General features: G+C 47.0%; 2 long non-coding RNA genes across 2 annotated transcripts; one reads left to right on the top strand and one right to left on the bottom strand.

The window, feature by feature from the left end:
- Window positions 1-124: 124 nt before the first annotated feature.
- Window positions 125-2,379, top strand: LOC116547823. The gene is made up of 3 exons (XR_004267194.1): window positions 125-267; window positions 370-669; window positions 2,367-2,379. It is a non-coding gene; the product is annotated as an uncharacterized LOC116547823 (long non-coding RNA).
- Window positions 2,380-4,370: 1,991 nt separating this feature from the next.
- LOC116547822 lies at window positions 4,371-4,669 on the bottom strand. Its single transcript, XR_004267193.1, has 2 exons — window positions 4,590-4,669; window positions 4,371-4,505 (listed from the first exon to the last, which is right to left on the bottom strand). It is a non-coding gene; the product is annotated as an uncharacterized LOC116547822 (long non-coding RNA).
- Between the last annotated feature and the right edge of the window lie 398 nt (window positions 4,670-5,067).

Here is a 5,067-nt window from a genome sequence, read left to right as displayed (position 1 = left end):
TCTCCCGCAGGACACTGTCCTGTGCTCTGAGCCCCACTCTCTCCTCACGCCTCTCACCACAGATCTTGCTATATAGCAGGAGACATGCAAATAGAGCCCTCTCTCTGCTGATGAAAACCAGCCCAGCCCTGACCCTGAAGCTCTGGAAGAGGAGCCCAGTCCTGGGATTTTCAGGTGTTTGCATTTGGTGATCACAACTGAACACAGAGACTGAACTCACCATGGAGCTTGTGCTGAGCTTGGTTTTACCTGTTGTTATTTTGAAAGGTAATTCATGGAGAAATAGCAAAATGAGAGTGAATGGACATTACTGAGATAAACAGTAAATATGTGTAACAGTTTCTGACAAGGGTGTCTTTTTGTTTGCAGGTGTCCAGTGTGAGGTGCGGCTGGTGGAGTCTGGGGGAGGCTTGGTTCAGCCTGGGGGGTCTCTGAGACTCTCCTGCGCAGCCTCTGGATTCAACTTCAGTAGCTATAGCATGCACTGGGTTCGTCAGGCTCCAGGGAAGTGACTGGAGTGGGTCTCAACTATTGGTACTGCTGGTAGCACATACTGTGCAGACTCCGTGAAGGGCCGATTCACCATCTCCAGAGATAACGCCAAGAACTCACTGTTTCTGCAAATGAACAGCCTGAGAGCCGAGGACATGGCCGTGTATTACTGTAAGAGTGACACAGTGAGGGAAAGTCAGTGTGAGCCCAGACTCAAATCTTCTGCAGGAACACTGTAGCGAAATCAGCCGCAGGGGGCGCTCAGGAGCCACTGGTCAGAGTCGACCCCAGAGGCAGGTGCAGATGGAGGCTGATTTCCTGTTGGGATGTGGGTCTTTATCTTCTTCTGATAGTTTCTCTAGTGAAACTTTCTAAGTTTAGAATTCTGTGTTTACTATTATCATCTCTTCATATTTTATTTTTTTTGAATTATACTTTAAGTACTGGGGGACATGTGCAGACCATGTGGGTTTGTTACTTAGGTATACACGTGCTATGGTGACTTGCTGCATCTGTCACCTCGTCATCTAACTTAGGTATTTTTCTTAATGCTATCCCTCTAGACATAAATTTAAAAAGATCATTTTAATATGAGGACCTATTCTCACATGCAGAAAATGCAGATGTTGCTTACAGAGATGAAAAGTCCTCAACCGTGGTCACCAGCATCAGAGTCCTGAGGAAACTGAGTGGTGCCTGGTGAGTCTTCTCCAATTGGACCCAGGACAGAAACCTCAGGGAGATTCTGGTACTAGAACAGTCCTTAAGCAGTTAGATCACAGCCAACAGAGAGGCTGGGCCAGGGTCAGTGTCATGTAGAACCTCACAAGTTTCACGTCTGATTCTTCTCCTGACACTAAATCCAATCAGCATCAGCAGTGATCTGGGGCTTCTTTTGATTCTATTTCATTTTCTTTCTTTGCAGTCTTTCTTTTTGCCTTTATATTTGCTTTTCCTGCTTCCTGAAGAAGAAACAGATGGTCTCTGTGGTCTACATTCCAGGGCTCAAGGCATTTTCTTTGAGCACAGGTGGGGCTCAGGTTTTGGCTCCTGCAGCCACATGGGAGAGGCTGATGGGACTTAGTTCTCTCCCCATTTGCTCAGGAACCTCCACTGTGTGGTGTGTAGACTCATCTGGGAAAGCAATTGGCCATTAATAGTGAAGGGATAAACTTACTTGAACAAAATGGGATGTGGATGTGGAATTAACCCTGTTCTATGCAAACTGTCAGAGTCATCTATTTCAGAAGTAGTGTTAGAAAGAGCTTGTGAAATGTATCAGAATCAAAATGGAGCCACTTGTGTTGAAATCCTAATGAATGAAGCTGTGGAAGGCCATGACAGAGGGTCTAACACACATAGTCCTGAGAGCAAGAACTGTCAAAAGTAGACTCTGCACAGCCACAACCTTACACAGAGGCCACCACAGCCTTCAAACAATTACTTCTCCAAGTGTATCTGCCCAGCAACTGCCTGTTCAAACTCACAGCAATGTCAACCCTGTGACTGATCCTTCCTGCCCAGGATAATTGCCTCAAAACAGCCGCTGTAACCCTCCCCATTTTTCCTTAATACTTTAATTGCCTTTACCAGCCTGAATGCACCCACACACATTTCAATTGCAATACACATCCTGGAGCAAATATCATGTTTTAGAGTCTCTTTGTGTCTGTTATTCAGGGTTGACAAGATACAGATTGACACGCCACATTTCGGTGATACATAGAGGATGACAGTTTTTGGAGATGGCTAGTAATATCCAGTGTCCATGCCTCAGCATGGCAGCTGAATAGATATGCCTGACATTTGTCTATCCCATATGACAGAACCACAGCATGGAATAAACAGCTAAGACTAGACTGGATAGTTGAAAGGAGAGACCTAGGGGGAAGCAGGGGAGAGGAGAGGTCCCTGTGGTTATTAGAAGCCCAGTAGGGCTGTGTGAAAGCACCGTGTCTCTGCAGCTTCATACTGAAAGGCTCACACAGACCCAGAATCACATGAGATTACCCCTGTTGAGTAAAGTTAAATAAAATAACCACAGGAGGCCCATGGCAATCACACATATCATCAATCCTTTCTACAAAATAATTCCTCAGTGCTTGCAAACCCTGAGCTCAATTTGGAGAGCTGGAAGGAATCCATGCAGCCGTATTGCCCCAGATTAGGAGCAAACTCTGTACTCCCTTCCCACCACCCATTCCTTTAGCCAAATTGCTGCAGCCTGATACCACCTTGAGACCAGAGACACTTCTGGAGGGTCACCTTCTTTTAGGCCAGTAGTCATTCCTTTTCCACACTCAGCCTCTGTTTCCATTCCATCAAACGCATAGAAGTGGCTGATGCCACAATATTGTCTGCACAAAGCCTCGACCCAAGATCACCTTTGACTCTGGTGTTTCCCAGCAGGAAACCAACCCCTGAAGAGACAAAGACAAGTCACAAATTTAAAGCTGTAATTAAAGCTCTCCCCTCAAAGACCCCAAGATTCGATGGCTTTACTGCTGAATTATCACAAACATTTAAAGAAGAAACAATACATACACTGCTCAAAATATTCAAAAAAATAGAGAGGGAGGGAATACTTCCAAACTTGCCGTATGGGACCAGTACTACCCTGATAAGAAAACCAGACAAGGAAGTAAAAAAAACCTACAGGCCAATATCTTTGATGAATGTAGATGCAAAAATCCACAAGAAAATCTTAGCAAACCCAATTCAACAACACATTAAAAATCATTCACCGTTACCAAGTACAGTTTATCCCAGTGAAGCAAGGATGGTCTAGCGTATGCAAATCAATCAGTGTGACACATCACATCAACAGAAAGAAGGAGAAAAGACATAAGATCAAGCCTCACCTTGTCCTCCTCACTCAAATCTGCCATCAGTGCTTTGTTGCTCTTGGCCAGTCCTGCTGTACTTGATCTTCTGTGATTCCTGTCCCAGATCCTGAAATACTGGGCTCCTGTGCACCTGCAGCCTTTCTTCTCTTTGGACATGGAGATCCTGTATCCTCAGAGAAGAGTGATGCCTCATTGTCGCTCCCATAGCCCATGCAAACAATTCCTCCAAGACAGTTGTGTGTTTTCCTGTAAGGAATTGAAAGGGGATGTGGGGATCTGGTGTGTGTGTGTGTGTGTGTGTGTGTGTGTGTGTGTGTGTGTTTACAGTGGTACAAAAAGAGTCCTCAGACCTGCTAAGATGTGGTGACCTAGGTTATGCTGTCATTCAAGGCTACCAAGGGACCTCCATGAAGAGAAATCCAGAAAAGGATAAGAATATGAACAAAGAAGCAAAACCTGGGGAGCAACAGGTAGGAGATCAGCAGGGGTGACTCAACCGGGCAGGGAAAACACCACGTACCACAGAGGGTGAGAACCCTGGGCTTAGCAAAGAGGAGAACTCCTTCAGCATTTCCCCCAATCCTCACACCCCAAGAACCATCTTGTGCAAGGAAAGTTCACAATGGAGAATCTCCAGCTTCAGCTGGGACTCCAAAATGTGCAGTGGGACTTTAGACTATACGTCCTGGAAACAAGGTGTTTCCTTGGTTCCTATCCCTTTTCCTCCCTCTCTGTCCCGCAAACCTGCTTGTTTCTGTCACCTGCCTTCCTGCCCCGGGGGTGGGAATGGATGCATTGACACTCAGCAGAAGGATGCTCTTTCAGAGGAGGAATGGGTTTGTGTCATCTGACACCTGAGCAGGACACTCAAACCTGGGAAGAGGCTCTGAGACAGAGGTTCACCATGGATCCTGCTCGTTACATGTGCAGGGTTCCTGGCACACACGCACTTCTCCTCAAACTCGGTTTACACCCAGCAACAGTGCTCCCCAGTGTTGCTGCTGATCCATCCCATCCACTCAAGCACCTATCCAGGGGCCTGTCACACCCAATGCATACCCTAGGTGGAAAAGGTGTATCCAGAAGCCTTGCAGGAGACCTTCACTGAGGCCCCAGGCCGCTTCACCCCAGCCCCAGATTGCACCAGCTGCACCTGGGCGTGGGCACCTGTGGAGGGGAGACAGGCGTGGGTGAAGTCTCACTTGACTGGCCTGGTTTCTCCCTCAGTCCTGGGACTGGGGACCCCCTAACCTGTTGCCGCTGCTACCAAGAAGAGGATCCTCCAGGTCCAGTCCACGGTGAGGAGCTGTGCTCTACGGGCCTCTCTGAGGAGGGTGTGGTTGTTGGGTGATGCTCTCAAGGCACAGAGATCTCCATATTCACCTCAGTTATTTGCATGTGCATGAAGGATGCTATTTAATAGCCTAATTCCTGACCTAGTATGAGAAAGAGCAAATAGACGACAGACACATGGACAACACAATTGTAGAAGCTGAGGGTTCAAGCCGTAATCCTGTTAGAAGCCATCTGTCCCCAACAGACCCCTGAACTCCGAGTTGACAGAGGTTCCCCCACTGGGTAACAGGCTCCCCCAGGACACACACCACACTTTGAACCCACATTTGAATGTCTCAGCGGCAACTTGAACCATTTCTAGACCTTAATATGTGAACCCATTATTTTGGAAGTGTGTGTGTTTTTCCCAAAATGGCACTTATTTATAAGAAAG

The sequence above is a fragment of the Sapajus apella genome, unplaced genomic scaffold (genome assembly GCF_009761245.1).
Source record: "Sapajus apella isolate SASKATOON/1434 unplaced genomic scaffold, GSC_monkey_1.0 scaffold4896, whole genome shotgun sequence".
Lineage (NCBI taxonomy): Eukaryota > Metazoa > Chordata > Mammalia > Primates > Cebidae > Sapajus > Sapajus apella.
This window is presented reverse-complemented; position numbering and strand designations above follow the sequence as displayed.